The sequence below is a fragment of the Bradysia coprophila genome, unplaced genomic scaffold (assembly GCF_014529535.1).
Source record: "Bradysia coprophila strain Holo2 unplaced genomic scaffold, BU_Bcop_v1 contig_561, whole genome shotgun sequence".
Lineage (NCBI taxonomy): Eukaryota > Metazoa > Arthropoda > Insecta > Diptera > Sciaridae > Bradysia > Bradysia coprophila.
In genome coordinates, this window is record NW_023503807.1 from 2,243,030 (window position 1) to 2,261,651 (window position 18,622).

The 18,622-nt window shown below is 34.0% G+C and overlaps 1 protein-coding gene across 2 annotated transcripts in view; it reads right to left on the reverse strand.

The window, feature by feature from the left end:
* LOC119083137 (zinc finger protein ush) overlaps positions 1 to 18,622 on the reverse strand; it is a 109,999-nt gene that overhangs the window by 5,736 nt on the left and 85,641 nt on the right. The gene's annotated exons all lie outside the window — the stretch shown is intronic.

An 18,622-nucleotide genomic window follows, 5' to 3' on the forward strand; every position in this document is an offset into this window, starting at 1 on the left:
CTTTTCATTTAAATTCCCGGTGAGAAACCAGTCATTTAATCATACATCTAACAAGAATTGTGTGTGTGTGTATGCACTGTGTGCACTTATTTAATATTATTCTTTTTATCTTGATAAGACGACTGACTCAATGATGCACTCTCTCATAATCTTTTAACGAATGAATTTTGATCTTTTAAATGCGAAAAGGATTCTATTTTATATACTTAACGTCGTTGATTTCATTGTTTTTCTTCACTATTCGTTCGGTTTCGTCTTAAGTCACTGGTCGAGGTTATTAGACGAAATCGATATGTACGAAAGCCAGTCGATTTGATTTGAAAGATTACAGCTCTTGTGTTGTATTATACAGAGCTAAAACACTTCTATAGATGGATTGTTAAAACATTATCGTTGAGAATACAAAATATCCTACTGTAGCCGTAACATCCATATAAAAAAACCGAAAAATAAAATCTGATCCCCGATTTGAGTTAAGACGAGAGAGACGAAAACGAAAAAATAAAATCAAATTTAAAAGATAATCTAGACCTGGTGTACTAATTAAAAAAAAAAAAAAATTGTTTTTATGGCCAGGATTTGTTGCGTAGTAGGTATTTATAACACCACATTAAAGATACAAAACTGATCAATTTTGTGTTTTAGTTGATAACAAGTTCTATATTTTGCATGACACAAATTATATAGATGAACCGAACAGACTAACAGACATTATTTTAGTTATAAAAGATATATCTTTTCGTTCCTAATGCAATATTTGTAATATTTTACGCGGTGGGTTTGGCGTTATCTCAACGTATTCATCGGACAATCTAAAAGATTTTTCTATGAATAAATAAAGTGTGTTTTGTACACAGAGTGTATATGTATGTAAGTTGCTACCATATTCTACCCGTGGTGGCTCAACGTTATCAATCTAAAATCTAAAGAAACAAAAATTAAATTTTCGTAGAAAGGTCTCAATCGTCGACGAAATTGAAATACAAGCATTTTACATTTAACCATGTATCTGTACCTGCCTGCACACCCACACAAATTTAAATCTTTTATCGGGAAAATCAGTCTTCATTTCATCTAAATTAAAAATCGGATACAACGAAACAATATTATGAAATCAACATAAACCATAAATTCGCACTTATTAGACTTATATGTCATCCGATTCGCAACAATTTAATTTTGTCGGTTTAATTTTTCTTATTACGAAGGGCTAGGCTAATTACTTGGCGGCTTCTCATTGTCTTTCTCTCTCTCTTCGCTGGTTTGTTTCAGTGATGAACAATTTTATGGTATTGAAAAAAAAAGCGAATTCGATTTTCAATCGAGCTAAAGAAAAATCAACATTCAATTGAATCCCATCGTATGCATACAGTCTTCTTTAATTAACATTAAAATGTCAAACGAAATCAATGTATGAAATCGAACAATTTCGAAGAATCTACATTTTATTTTGCATATTTTACTATTAATGCAATAAGATTGTATTATAGAGGAGAGCTGGGTTCGAACGAGATGAAGTAATTGATGCCTCTGGTAAGTATATAACTAAAAATAAAATCGGAAGCTAGTAAGCTCTGCAAATATAATTGAAAAATTACGGTTCATTACATTAGCACTCCCACATTTGGGTGGAGACAGTATATAACATGCACAGCCTACTACAATGACAACTGGCACAACAGGCCAAAAATGATTTTCAAAATTTCTGAAGCCAATGTAAAATCAGAAACAGTGTTCAGAGGGCAACGCCATCAGTTATCATCACTCTGGCAATGTTTGATTTTCGACATGATTTCTAATCGAATGTGGAAATTAACCTCTGACAGACGACAGTAAAGACATGACCAGTATTATTATCGGGTCTATTACTTCAATCGATCAAAGTATTTTAAGTTGATTTCAAATCTTTTGTACGAAACGGATTTATGTCTAATTTTATAGTGTCGTTGGAACCTTACCACTTAAATGTTAGTTTTTGGCCTGAAAATGTAGAAGACAGCATGATCTACATTTTTCTCGATCTGGCCAAAAATGTGCCGTAATGGCTTTACGGTTAAAAATCGATTTCAAGAACGTAACGTAGGCCAAAAACTAACATTTAAGAGGTTGCATAGCATACTATTTGTGAAATTTAACGAAATTTTGTAAAATTTGTGAAATTTAACGAAATTTGTGAAATTTAACAAAATTTAACGAAATTTGTGAAATTTAACGAGCTTTGTGAAATTTAACGAAATTTTGTAAAATTTGTGAAATTTAACGAAATTTGTGAGATTTAACGAAATTTGTGAAATTTAACAAAATTTCAGAAATTTAACGAAATTTAACGAAATTTAACGAAATTTGTGAGATTTAACGAAATTTTGTAAAATTTGTGAAATTTAACGAATTTTGAGAAATTTAACAAAATTTTACATATAAAAGGCCCTGGCCAGTTGCTTTTGGAGTGTTTTTTCCACCGTATTCGATGACTATTCCAATAGTTTGACCAAAATATTCTCCTGCACACAAACGGCTTTTTCCGAACAAATGTCCTCTTTCTAATGTTCCATCGATCATGATTTACCACAAAGGGATACCGTAAACGTGTCCCAGTGCACTCCAGTCTCGAGCATACACTTTTCAAATGTTCAATGCTTAGCGAGCTCAAACTCTCCTGCGGTCTTTTATTTTTTGTCTTCCTTTCGTTCTTGTATTTATACCTTTTCTTCGGCGCATATATACCGTGAATGTGTATTTCTCTTGTTTTGCTTGTTGCAATTCAACATACATTCATGAACTCCGATTAACATGCATGTGCAATGTGCATTCAGTCAAGTCAAACTGCAAACGTAGATATAATCTTGAACAGTTAACAACAAAAAACAACAGACAACACGACTTGTGTCAATTTATTCAATACAAGATTGACAAAATAAAACACTATTCATTCGATAGTTCGTACATATACAATAGTTATGTACAGACATCCGAGAGAGAGGAGGTTGTGTACGACAACATATACCTCTGTTACAATCTGTGTATCTCGTGTGTAGTCTTAAACACAGAATTTATCGATGAGAATAGTTCAAAAATGAATAACAACAGGACTTGAATGATTTTTTACTTCTTCATCATAAAAGACGTGTACGGAGATGGTTCATTTGGACCATTGGGAACATCGGTTGAGCGTACTCTACTGTTCAGGACTTTTCGTCGATGGGAATGTTTCTCTTTGATTTCTCTCGGTTATATCGACTGTAATCAACCAAAATGTACTTACAGTGCACCAGACACAATTAGCCGTGCCATGTTCTTCAAATAATATTGCGAAATATTAAATATATTTTCACAGGGAACATTTAATACAAAAAACCGTCAGATGTGTAAGGTCTTGTTATCGGTGCCATCGGTACAAAATGCGTAGATATATTACCACTGGTTTGCACATTGCACGAAAGGTAAGAAAAAGCGAAAAACCTCCAATATTTTAAAACAACCGTCAAACTATCACCATTGAACTGTCAGTTTGCTGATACTTTTAAGCATTATACTTTGAGGCCTGACATACCGACAACAATTAGCATTTTCTCGGTTAAAGATACGTAATATTTTGATTGTACACATACGGTTGTTTGTATCGTTATATCAACCATTGCATTGTATGTTCTCAATTTTTATTTATTATTCAAATGAGACCATCCTAGAGTTCACAGCTAAATAAATTTAAAAAAAATTATTTAAAAGAAATATGTAACGCTTTTTCAGTGCTGCCATCAAAATGAAATTTTAAATAACTCGAGAAATACGCTTCCTGCATAGTTAAAGATATGTTCTAACCCCTAAAAGTGGTATAGAACATAGTTTAACCGTCACCGGGCACGTATCTCTCGAGTTATTTAGGAATTAATTTTGATGACAGCACTGACAATGATACGAGAAACCTGGAAATTTTCCAGTGGTCATGATGATGCATTCGGAGTCATGGCATGACGTTAAAAATTTCTTCTCGTCAAATTTTTAAATATAATTCCTTGCTTCGCTATCGCATCCCTAAAATATTGATGTTTCATTTCCATACACAGTCACAGAGCTAAAAGAAAAAAATTCATTTCGTAAGCCAGAATGCGCCTCTCTTTATTTTTCCGACAAAAAAAAATTATTTTCTGACTCGCATAAATTCCAAAGATTATTTTTCTATCGCCATTCTATCCGCTATTTTTCGTTAGGGAAAAGTGTGAGTTCTCTAATATGTGTGTGATACATATTGGCTGTGTGCATCCAGCAAAAGCACCCAGCCGAAGAGCTTTGAAATGCTTATACTGTTATAAATATATGTTTGTAACGGAGCAAAAATCGAGAAAATGGAACATTTTCTTGCATATCGGATTTTAAATAATTTTTCTAGTTGGATGAAGCTGGGTGTCAGACGAAGCCGGGTAGGGTAGGAAATTAGGATGGTTTGGCATTTAAAGTAGAACGGAGATCAATTTTAGATTTTGTATAGATTTATCGCTTCCGAGTCAATGTATATGTAAATTGATATAGATGAAAAATAACATCGAGAGGAACATCTTTGTAATATTTACGAAAGCCATTTTGAGTTTTTAATTTGGTTATGCATAAATTAGCTGTAAATATTTCACATCGGATCTTCGATATAAGTTATGAGTGTAGTAAATAGCACATCCTAATGTATTACACTTTTAGGATATTGCATTTGAAATTTAGAGAATCTGTTCATATTGACGGAAGTGCCTCTTTGCAATTCAGACTAAAACACTGGTTTTGGTAGAATGTTATTTTCAGTAATTCTTAGCTACATCTGCAGTTCATTTACCTGCTGTTACTGCATTTTGGTGTCATATAAACTTCGTTACAAGTCCGAGCAACAGTCACCTCCAAACCATTACTCAAAAAAATCACATCAAATCTGATGGTCATAAAGTCATTCCGAGATATTTGAAATTGCATCCCTTCTGCCACCAACTGCAACATGATTGGTAGTCGAACAAGAGGTAGACCACGTAAAAGATGAATCGACGCCGTTGAAGATGACTGCAGGTCAACCATTCTAAGAGAGTAGCCGAAGAACGGCAGTAATGACGAAGTGTGGTGCAGACAGCCAAAACCCAGTTGGTTTAATATGGCTGATAAGATAAGTAAGTATCCCTTCTGAAAATTACCTTCGTGAGACTTTACTAGAGATGCAATCTTGTCCTTGGTACCTTCAAACTTCTACTATTAGACCGTGCAGCTTGGGATTGATGGGACAGTATATGTTAAAAATGTAGAATGTTTCATTTTGGCTATTATCACCACACTGAACAATTAGGAACTGATTCTTAAGAGTGATATCGCCAAAACTTCAGGTGATTTTTGTAACTTTGGGAACAAGCGGTCTCCGATTTTAATGAGTGATAGCTCGTTGGATTCGCCTTTTAATTCTAGGAAACACGTATCTTTCACTTTTTCGAAAAAAAATTTACTTTCTGTGAAAAGTGTTCAAAAGTGAACACATGTCAGAGGGTACCGAAAACCGTTTTTCGACAATAACTCAAGAAAAAATTATTTTAAATTATTGTAATGTTGTACGAATGTCGGCCTTGGAAAGACCTACAGGTAGAGTATACGCACGGCTTGGTGCGAGTAGATCCGCGAGATTTATTATTAAAAATATAGTGATCGAAGCGTTCCAGACGCTGTTCCAGCAGTTGGGCCCACAGAAAGAAGGAAAAAATCTGTATTTTGGCACCAACTTTTTTTACAAGACTTCGGTAGGCTTGCAGCACAAAAGTACTGGTTTCATTTATATGTGGGACGATAGTGGGTGAGGCCAGCTACAACGCCCCATACTCAGTTCCGCGGAACATAGAAGCTGCAGAGAAGGCGGACTCTCCGAACATTCACTATATTATTAGTAATAACTCTGGCGGATATACTCGCACCAAGCTGTGCGTATACTCTACCTGTAGGTCTTACCAAGGCCGACATTCGTACATCATTACAATAATTTAAACGAATTGTTTCTTGAGTTATTGCCAAAAAACTGTTTTCGTTACCCACTGACATGTCCTCACTTTTGAACCTTTTTCACAGAAAGTAAATTTTTTTTCAAAAAAAATGGCAGATACGTGTTTGCTAGAATTAAACGACGAATCGAATGAGCTATCACTCATTAAAATCGGAGACCGCTTGTTCCCCAATCACCTGAAGTCTTGGCGATATCACTCTTAAAAGTTCTTTTCTTCCCCAGGAACTTCCCTACCCAGACATCTAGCTAGAAATAGCGAAGCGACGATGAATAGAAAAAGAGAAGCAAGGAGAAGTTTAGAATATAGAAAACTCATGTGTTAACACCGCTCCTCCCTTCTTTAAAGTATCTTTCATGTTGGAGTATTGAGACTTTACATTTCAGAGGTTTTTTTCGCTCGATAATCTGTCACCAAATAATTCTAATTGAGTCACAGAGTCACACCACGACTTTTTTTTTAAATTTCCATAACCGTTAACTATATGACATCGCGTCACACATTCAAAATGATACAACTGAAGGAAATTAATAAATGTGTTTGGTCATTCTCGTAATACTTCCAATTGGAAATGTCGTGATTATGATATTTTGAAATGAAGAAGAAGAAAAAGACGAAGATTAAAATATTGTGAATAAAAAAAAAACATTTAAAGAGATTGAAAGAAGTATCTCTGACTGAATGTTAACATACAATTCAAGTAAAACACTCGACAATCTAAAATCACGAACTGCTTGTTCTGAACATTCTTCTATCTTGTTAGTTAAAAGCCAAGAACATACCCTCCTCGAAAACACATTTCTTTTTCGTTTTTTTTTTTTGTATCGCAATATTGAAGCCATGAAATGGAATTTGTATATAAAACAGAATCTCTCGCATGGATGAAAAATATTGTACCAACAGAGGTAACATGTAATAAAAACGGTTTACACGTGATGATTTTGCGAGGTTTCTATATAGGTATATACGTATGAGCCATCGACGGTTTATCCATATGAGCATCGTGTGGTATGTGTACATTTATAGTTTGATGTCTAAATTTGCCAATTAAATTAAACGTTATGACGAGATGAACAACATGCATGCAACATGGTCGAATTAATTTAATTTTGTATTATAATGAGACACCGGTTAATTTGTTGAATTATGCTTAATGGAATGCACACCGAATCGTTTGAATTCAACTAGGTCCCGGCTTTGGTGGGTAGGTCCCTTGACTGACTTCGTACCTCAAATATATCAAATTAAGGCCTACACTAAAGTGGGTCGAAGTATTTTTCTTAGATTTTTAATCAAAGTTCCTTCGAAGGATCACTGCAGAGAGCATTTCCTCATCAAGGTAATGTAAGGGCTCGTCAAATTCGAAATTTTGTTTATTTGGGATGAATGACCCAAACGGAATAATATTTTGCATCCATTTATTGGCAACAAGCTCTTTATTATATGGAAAATGAATTGAAAATTCGTTAAATCTGCAATGAGTTCTGATTCATTTATCAGTGAACACCACCGAAAGTATATTAGATACATCGAATTCATTCAATTAATTTTGAATAGCTCTTAAACACAAGGCAGACACACAAAAACAAGCTGGTTACATGGATTTTACTAATCTAAATAATAATTATTTACACACAAAATGAATATTTTTTTTGTTTGTTGCAGTATCTCCAGTTGGAAATTGTTTCAATATCGATACCTGGTGCATTTAGACGGACATTTATTGGTTAACACACACAAATAGGCCTTTCAATTAATTTCGTTATTCAATAATTTAAATTTAGCAGAGTTTCATCAATTGGCCACAGCTATTGATTATACCAATCGTCAAACAAATATAGTTCAACAATGGATTCGATTTAATTTCGAATTCGTTAAAACAAAGAAAATATCAAAATTGTGCAGTATGGAAGGGCTGGATTATTTATTAAATATATGGTCACGTCGAAGGGGATCCCTGTCTAACTTAATTCTATTTTCTTATTTTTTATATTATTCAAAAAGCACAATCTTAGTATAGCGATGAGCACTAGGGCGTATCGAATTTTGAGAATTTTAAGGGTCGCGATAGCCTGTGTGCGGAAAACGTAGATCATTGAAAACTAATTCCAGGCATATGGTTGATGGATCCGAAGGTGCCCGGGAAGAAGTCCCACCGGACGACTTCAACTTTCAAATGGTCATAACTCGGAAAGTTAAGAGTATTTTTGAAAATAATGTTCTAGCAGGATGTAGAGCGTTAAAAACTCTACAAAACTGCCAAAGAAACCGATGGTCCAAAAGGTGTGTCTGTCGAGGTTTTCTAACATCGAAAGTTCGACATTTTGGTTTTTGACTTTTATTTCCTGAGAGACAAATTATTAACTTTAGCTTTTGGCATGAGGTTGTAGAGGAGGTCGAGTACTACCAGTACACTAGGTATTGTCCCGGTCGGCGATCCATCCGAAACCACTTTTTCAACATTTTTGAATGGACTTTTTAAGTGTACCCACGAAGCCAGTGCAGTCACTGTAACCGGTGTTGCTGAGTCGAGGTAACCTTGGCCAGTAAGTGCACATAATATTCCATAACAGTAGCTGAACTATACTACGGTATACCACGAAGTTCAACCTTTTGTAAAAATATCGAAAAATGTGTATTTGCAACGAAATCGACTTCTTACTACTGTTCGTGGGTCAAATAACTAATTAAAACGATTGTTTGTTGTTTTTCTCACAAATTTCACTTTCTCAGATTTTGTAGTACAAAATGTGCTACACCGAATTCTTAAATATTTTGTAAAAGAGTTCAGCTACTGTTATGGAATATTATGTGCACTTACTGGCCAAGGTTACCTCGACTCAGCAACACCGGTTACATTGTCTGCAATGGCTTCGTGGGCGACGTGGGTACACTTCAAAAGTCCATTCAAAAATGTTGAAAAAGTGGTTTCGGATGGATCGCCGACCGGGACAATGCCTAGTGTACTGGTAGTACTCGACCTCCTCTACAACCTCATGCCAAAAGCTAAACTTAATAATTTGTCTCTCAGGAAATAAAAGTCAAAAACCAAAATGTCGAACTTTCGATGTTAGAAAACCTCGACAGACACACCTTTTGAACCATCGGTTTCTTTGGCAGTTTTGTAGAGTTTTTAACGCTCTACATCCTGCTAGAACATTGTTTTCAAAAATACTCTTAACTTTCCGAGTTATGACCATTTGAAAGTTAAAGTCGTCCGGTGGGACTTCTTCCCGGGCACCTTCGGATCCATCAACCATATGCCTGGAATTAGTTTTCAATGATCTACGTTTTCCGCACACAGGCTATCGCGACCCTTAAAATTCTAAAAATTCGATACGCCCTAATGAGCACTAATGTGTTCTTTAGAACTAATCGTACGTTAAAGTAAACTATTTTGTTGCCTGCTACATGCAAAAGTTGACCATTACATCGCAGGTTTTGCCCTGTCAAATGATCCATTACATGACAAATATTGTCGGTTCATGTTACGTGAATTCCTTGCTGATATTCAACTTTCGTATGGGGCAGAGAATACACTGGATACTGCGAAAGTAATGTATTAATTGGAAAACGGATATGCAAACTTTACACTTTTGGAAGAGACAGTCACCGAAGCTTCTTGCTCAATAAACAAGTTTGCTTTTACAGTGAGAGAAAACTAGCAAGTCACATTTTATCGATTACAATCCAGTCGATGTATGCGAGATACCTGTAGATCAAAAGAATTAGCAGATTCAATACATTGGGATGAGTGCACCTGTCATTTGAAAAAGGTTATTACGACAGGGTTTTTCCTGATCTCTAAAACTCGCCTACCAAGAAAATGATTTTACTAATTTCATTACATCACTTTCAATCATCACACCCGAATACAATGTCGCATCACACATCCCGAAAACGTGGTGTAGGGAGATAATAAAGCACAGTTTGAAGTGTGACACTATGATTAATGAGATTGTTTTGAACAAGTGATTTCGAATTAATAACATAAATGGGTCGATTTAATTTGAGTATTCGACGGATATGGAAATGCAACTACTGATAAGCATTTCAGTTATATGATTAAATGGTACCTGTAATCTAGATGAGTCAAAGAATGTGTGATTGGAAGATAATGAAGCTTAAGAAAATTGTTTCTGTATTTTCAGCCTTTAATCGTGTGTCGCTTGGGTTTGGAATATACTTTTGTTTTTACGAGTGAATTTCTTTGGCTTTGGTAAAAGGTGCAATATATAGAAACTGTATTTTATACACCTTTTGATTGTGTTGCCACCTTCAGTTATTACACGTACATATTTAACAAGGTCGTCTCAATCATTTTTTTAAAAGAGACCTACAGCCGAAGAAAATATTTCTGACAGCTTTGATATTGAAAGGTGTTTTGGATTTTATCAACGTACATGTGCGATAAAAATTTCGACAGCGAAAAGATTTAGAAAATTCATATAATATCACAGCTGTCAGATTCTGTAGGTCTAGAGAAATGTAGCGTCTGTTAGAGTGACAGTGAAGTTTACCAGTTTCCTTAAATTTACCGAAATTTACCAAAGTTTAAAATTTTAACAGAATTACTGTAATTTAACGAAACATAACAAAATTTACCGAAATTTACAGAAATTTAACCAAAGTTTACCAAAAATTTACCGAAATTTAACCAAAAATTGAACATAGTTTAACAAAATTTACAGAAATTTAACCAAATTTCAAAAAATTTAACGAAATTTACAAAAAATTTAACGAAACTAACAAAAAATTTAACGAAATTTAACAGAACTTACCGAAGTTTAACAAAAATTTTCAGAAATTTAACCAAAGTTTACCAAAAATTTACCGAAATTTAACCAAAGTTTACCGAAATATAACCAAATTTAACCAAAAAATTAACGAAGTTTAACAAAATTTACAGAAATTTAACCAAATTTACAAAAAATTTAACGAAATTTACAAAAAATTTAACGAAATTTACAAAAAATTTAACGAATGTTAACATAACTTACCGAAGTTTAACAAAAATTTACAGAAATTTAACCAAAGTTAACCAAAATTGAACGAAGTTTAACAAAATTTACAGAAATTTAACCAAATTTACAAAAAATTTAACGAAATTTACAAAAAAATTAACGAAATTTTACAGAACTTACCGAAGTTTACCAAAAATTTACCGAAATTTAACCAAAGTTTACCGAAAATTTACCGAAATTTAACAAGATTTACCGAAATTTAACCAAAGTTAACCAAAAATTTAACGAAGTTTAACAAAATTTACAGAAATTTAACCAAATTTACAAAAAATTTAACGAAATTTACAAAAAATTTAACGAATGTTAACATAACTAACCAAAGTTTACCAAAAATTTTCCGAAATTTAACAAGATTTACCAAAAATTTAACGAAGTTTAACAAAATTTACAGAAATTTAACCAAATTTACAAAAAATTTAACGAAATTTACAAAAAATTTAACAGAACTTACCGAAGTTTAACAAAAATTTACAGAAATTTAACCAAAGTTCAACAAATATTCAACGAAATTTAACAAGATTTACCGAAATTTAACAAAATTTACCGAAATTTAACGAAATTAACCGAAATTATATTTCGATAAGTTTAGTCAATATTCAGTTAATTTGGCTTTTTCGCTTTTTTTTCTGCTCTAAATGCCAAAGTTATCTAAACGGTCAGAACAGCCATGTACAATAGGTCATAAAATCAAAAGAGGGATCTCCATTCTGTCTTATCTTTATCGTTCAGTTAATGAAATGACTTTTTTTTGGATGAATCTCGTAAATTTAATTTCCATTTATGCGGAATATAAAAACAGACCAAAACCGACACTTTATTTTAAATATCCAGTTAGCTCTTATGACCACATCAGTAAATAAATAAATAAATAAAAAAAATCGGATAATAAAACACATCGAACCTTTCTGCTTTTAATAATTTGATTTTTGAATGAAGTGTTTGCGATAAATTTTTTTCAATATAAAAAACAGTAAAAAATTCATTTTTAAGAATATCTCACATAAAAGATATTTTTGAGTACACAATACAACTCACACCCTCTTCATCTTTCACATCAAACCGAATCATATCATAATTTCTTGTAAAGTATCTACATATTTATATGTTATCGCACTCGTATATTATAACACAAAACACATACACACACAGACAAGCATTTCTATAAAATGCGGAATGTGGAGTACACATCATTTATCCACAACAACCACCCTTTCGTTTACACCTCCCAGTTTCTTATTCTTGGGCCCCATAGTTTCTTATCGACAACGACCAGCCATGCTATATGTCACATAGAATTTTCAAAACTTCCACATTATGTTCTTGTGACACCACCAGCCAACCAACCACCACACATGTCATAATAACATAAATATTATATAGTCACCAAGGAGATTCGTGATTCCCTCTTTTATTTAAAAAAAAAAATTGTTTATTATAATGTTATGTTTATTATATATATGTTTATATGTCGCTGCTCTCTGGGTTGTAACTACAGATACTATAATATGGTAGATGTGGGTGCGCGTTTGTTGTCACCATATCGTTTAGCACAAATTTGAGTATACACACAATTTTTGGGCATGTTAAAATTTATTGCATAAAAACCATTAAATGCAAATAATAAATTGGTTTTATGTGAGCGATTGGCACCTTTTTATAGTGTTTCATAAAGAGCCGGATAACTCCTTTTTTTGGAGTGAATTTTTGCAGACCAAAAAAAAATTAAAAATGTTTCGGATGGCAAGAGCGGCGAATATTTTTTAGTCTAAATGGTTCAGTCGATGGCTGTGCAAATTGTTCCATATCTAAAATCTTTAATGTCACAAAACCACCCATTTCTCTGAACTCAAATGTAATTCAAATTCCAAGCAACAAAATTGTATTCAAAACTTCTAACCCAAATTATTACGTCTTCTCATCCACATCACACTCACAAGCCCCAAACCAAGACAGTCATCTCGTCTAGAAATGTAAATTTACTTTTGAAATTCTTCTGGAAACAATTTTTGGGCCTAATTATAACAAACGTTCACTTTGGCAAGAATTCTTTTTCATTTTTACCATTTTCTAACAAGAGTTAACAGTTAAGGCACCGTAGTGACCGGTCTCAATTGGTTTTTCAGACGGATCCATCATTTCCTTCTGTTACGATGAGGCGACATAACTACACGGTCAATATCGTCAGGAACGATATTATCGTTTTTTAGACGATAGTATCGTCTAAAAAACGATAGTATCGTTTTTTAGACGATAATATCGTTTTTTAGACGATCGTCCAAAAAACGATAGTATCGTTTTTTAGACGATACTATCGTCTAAAAAACGATATTATCGTCCAAAAAAATTTCATCCAGGACGATAATATCGTCTAAAATTATAAATTTTAAAATATTTTCAGGACGATATTATCGTTTTCTTGACGATATTATCGTTTAAAAAAACGATAATATCGTTTTTTTGGACGATACTATCGTTTTTTTGATGATACTATCGTCTAAAAAACGATATTATCGTTCAAAAGACGATAATATCGTTTTTTTGACGATAATATCGTCCTGGATGAAAATATCAGCTGGACGATATTATCGTTATTTTCTTTTTCTGAACAAATTTATCGTTATTTTGGACGATATTATCGTCCTGGGCGATAATTTTTGGGACGATAATATCGTTCTGAACGATAGTATCGTCCAGGACGATAATATCGTTTTTAATTTACTTAAAATAAAAATTCTAGACGATAATATCGTCCTGGGCGATATTATCGTTCTGGATGGTTGTTGAAGACGAAACACAAAATCTTGTAGATAAACACCTTTTTATAGACGGCAAATATGTATTAAAAATTGGTTCATTTGGTTCCGTAAATTTAAATTTTATATAGAAAAATTACACAGACTAATTATGAGACGACGCGAGAAAAAAAAATTAACTCCTAAGTTCCGACACCGTTCCGGCGCCCGGCTCGCATTGCGGCCCTCCGCTTCGCTCCGGGGCAATGGGCCGGATCGCTCGGCGTGTTAAAACGCTTTTTATGTACAATCAAAGTTGGTATTCATTTCGTAAAAAGATGAATTATTTACGGACGAACTAAACGCCTTTTTTAAACACTGATGTGTAGGTGATTTCCTCTGACAATTGTTTTTCGATATTTTGGAAGAGAATTCGGTTCTTGCTGCACCTCTGAGTAAAATTGAGTCCTGGACAATATTACCACCCAAAACCCAAAATCGTTTAAGAAAACGATAATATCGCCCAGGACGATATTATCGTTTTGGACGATATTATCGTACAGAAAACGATAATATCGTTTTTTGAACGATAATATCGACAATAAAACGATACTATCGTCCAGACAATATTTTAGAATTTTTCAATTTAGACGATATTATCGTCCTGGATGAAAATTTTTTGGGCGATAATATCGTTTTTTTGGACGATACTATCGTCTAAAAACGATATTATCGTTTTTTAGACGATAGTATCGTTTTTTAGACGATAGTATCGTCCAAAAAAACGATAATATCGTTCCTGACGATATTGACGGTGTGGAAATGTCCCGCCACCTACTAACAGTAACATACAATTGTTGCATATAGCCAAATCTATTTTAAAGTAGTTTGTACAGATTCATTAATTATACTGTTAAGCCTGTTAAGGCTCAAAACATGTCAGGTCAACCTGAAACATGATTGGACCTGAACCTGATCTGATAGATTTTAACATGACCTGATTTGACCTGAAAATCGAAAACCTGATCTGAGCTGAATTTTACAGGCCAATTATTATAACAACATCTTGACAAATGTGTTACCTTGATTATGCCACACAAAACCACAGTACGAAAAACACGATTTTAGAAGTGCAATATGCTAAACCTCAACAAAAGAAAGCACTTTTTGCACAGAAATCTTTTCCGTGAAGCTCAACCAAAAATCTATCCCGATAAAATGGATCGTTTGCTGCACATACACAAAATTACCACAATTGTAATATTTATCGAAAATGCATAGGCATTCGTACAATGACCGTTCCAATCCATTTAAATAAAAAATTTGTTCAAAAAAAATCCGCAAATTCTCTAATTTATTACGAAATGGCGCACCAAAAAAAATCCGTTCATTTGCGGAAAAAGAGAATAAAAAGTTTTCCCATAAGAATGAAAAGCCATGCCATAGATTAGTTGAAACAAATCTATTTTAAATATCTCATTTATATCATTGAAATCCTTCAGCGAATTAAGTGGAGTTAAGAGTTATGTGCGAAAAATCGTTGATACAAAAATTGCATCGAATTTTTTTCTGGCATGCGAGATTTACTTTCAGGTTACATATAAATTGGGTATAATCCACGTTAATCAGAGGTTTTTTTTTTTAAACAGAAAATCCAGAACATTTTCATTCAAAGTTCGAAAAATAGGGAAAACATAACAAGTTATTAATCTAGACCATCTGTTATGGATAGCGACAACCGAAATAAGCAATGAGCGCTGACTAATATAATGTGCATTTTTATGCAGCAAAAAGTATGCTTAAACAAACTAATGAAGTACAAGATTTGGCATCAAACTTTTGAAACTCGTAGATCAATGGAAGTTATAGATTCGATTAAAATTCACTAATGTCTATCGAATTAATTCAAAACCCCTCACCGTAACTCAGGTGTGTAGTACGTAGACTAGGGCTCTACCAAGGACTGTTCTACTTGAAATGCTTCCATTAATAGAGGAAAAAGCAGTCACATTTGTAATGTAAAACACATAAAACTACTACTAAAAAAAAACGAAAACGAAACTCTATCAGTTTGTAAAACACAATAAATTTCGAGTTTTTATCAGGCTGGCGATTATATTTTTTACAAAATATATTTTTTTAAACGATAAATTTATTTTTTTTAAATGTTAAAATGTCGTTTGTTTTATCAGAACGTTGATAAGGGCTGGTTGTATATATTAAAATGCTGAATTAGTATGCCAGAAGGCAGCATTTGTGAAAATTTAATTGTTTGAATATCTTCAACATTTTTGGTTCATTAAAAAGTCTACTCACACCAGCCAAACGAAATGCTACTAAGTGCAGGATATAATTTTTTTCTTCAAGTGAAATTATAAATTTGCCAAAAAAAACTACGAATTTTTCGCCTTTTTTTCGTTTTACTACTGGAATATGTTGCATAAAAATAAGTGTGGAATACTTGTCCGTTAAAATCAAGAAAGGAGGCAACTAGCAACTAAATTTTATTAATTAGTTAAAAATTGTCCTGTCATTAAAAAGACTACAAGCCACGCACCTTAAGAGCCCTCACCCATTCGGCAATTTTGTAGTCTACATTTGTGCGCAAAAATATTCGTTTTTTGATGATTTCTCTGAGCTAAAATCTTTTTTTTGAAAAAGTAAAACCATTAAAGCCTGCAAAAATGTGTTACTTTTAAGAGAAAAATTGGTTTGTGGATGCACTTGGAGAAACCTTTGCAAATGTGTAAATTTATGTGTTTTGCAAAGGTTTCTCCAAGTGGATTAAGTTATCGACCACAAACCACTTTTTCCCTTAAAAGTAACACATTTTTGCAGGCTTCAATGGTTTTACTTTCTCAAAAAAAGATTTTGGTTCAGATAAATCATCAAAAAACGAATATTTTTGCGCACAAATGTAGGCTAGAAAATTGCCAAGGGGTGAGGGCTCTTAATATTCTTTAATCGTTTTAAATGACATTAAGGGTATTCCTAGTCTCGACTTGATACTCGAATATGTAGAGTTTATACCGTATACCGAGTGTGAATCGTATAAATTCGTCATATTTTCGTCAGACAAAATGACAGTGTGTACTTCACGAGCTCACGAGCTTCACGGACTCCAGAGATCATACTGACATTTTGTTTGACGATGTTCATTAGAGTCAAAATTTTTCTTGTAACAGTACTGACAGTTGTCATGTATGCGATTTCTACTCGATATACTGGATTTATATTCAATATATTCGAGTGTAAGGTCGAGTCTTGGATACTAGGGCGTATCGAATTTTGAGAATTTTAAGGGCCGCGATAGCCTGTGTGCGGAAAACGTAGATCATTGAAAACTAATTCCAGGCATATGGTTGATGGATCCGAAGGTGCCCGGGAAGAAGTCCCAACGGACGACTTTAACTTTCAAATGGTCATAACTCGGAAAGTTAAGAATATTTCTGAAAACAATGTTCTAGCAGGATGTAGAGCGTTAAAAACTCTACAAAACTGCCAAAGAAACCGATGGTCCAAAAGGTGTGTCTGTCGAGGTTTTCTAACATCGAAAGTTCGAAATTTTGGTTTTTGACTTTTATTTCCTGAGAGACAAATTATTAACTTTAGCTTTTGGCATGAGGTTGTAGAGGAGGTCGAGTACTACCAGTACACTAGGCATTGTCCCGGTCGGCGATCCATCCGAAACCACTTTTTCAACATTTTTGAATGGATTTTTTAAGTGTACCCACGTCGCCCACGAAGCCAGTGCAGACACTGTAACCGGTGTTGCTGAGTCGAGGTAACCTTGGCCAGTAAGTGCACATAATATTCCATAACAGTAGCTGAACTCTTTTACAAAATATTTAAGAATTCGGTGTAGCACATTTTGTACTACAAAATCTGAGAAAGTGAAATTTGTGAGAAAAACAACAAATAATCGTTTTAATTAGTTATTTGACCCACGAACAGTAGTAAGAAGTCGATTTCGTTGCAAATACACATTTTTCGATATTTTTACAAAAGGTTGAACTTCGTGGTATACCACCGTGTCAATATAATGTGCTACATCGAGATCCCAAATATTTTGTAAAAGAGTTCAGCTACTGTTCGGCCAAGGTTACCTCGACTCAGCAACACCGGTTACAGTGTCTGCACTGGCTTCGTGGGCGACGTGGGTACACTTAAAAAGTTCATTCATTAATGTTGAAAAAGTGGTTTCGGATGGATCGCCGACCGGGACAATGCCTAGTGTCCCTTAGTGTCCCCGTAGACCCTTGGGTTACCATCATCAAGATCTAACATTGTAGCGGCATATGCTCCTAACTTGTGTTATCCGTTTAATTGGTTCTCAATTAACAAATTGGAAAATCCCAAGACCACTAGATAACCTAAAAAGTTAGTCTAGCTTTGTTACCCGTTCTTTTCGACCTTGAGCAGATACCCAGTAAAGCTAAGAAACCTTTTCTCCTATGTTGTGTAAAATGTACACAGTTTAACTGACAAATTCTACGTGCATTAAATCTTTCAAATGCTTCCCAACCACTACGAACACGTGTTTTGCACTGTTCTACCATATGGTGGTACAGTCTCACCCACATGGTTCAAAGGTACTATAAGCGAACTAAAATCGTACAGAGCGCCCATTAAAGTTAGTAAAGGAGTTCTAAAGCGACGGTACCAAAGGACGTGTAATGATAAGTCTCCCCACCGGTTGGTTGATAGGCACAATGTGCAACCGGTTTGTAAACTGGTAGACTCCCCATTGTGTTACTGTCTTTTTTTTATGTTGGGACCAGGACCTCCGGGGGAATTAACTAATCACTACGATAATTGTTACCATTACAGTCGAATGGACAACATGAGCGGTGGA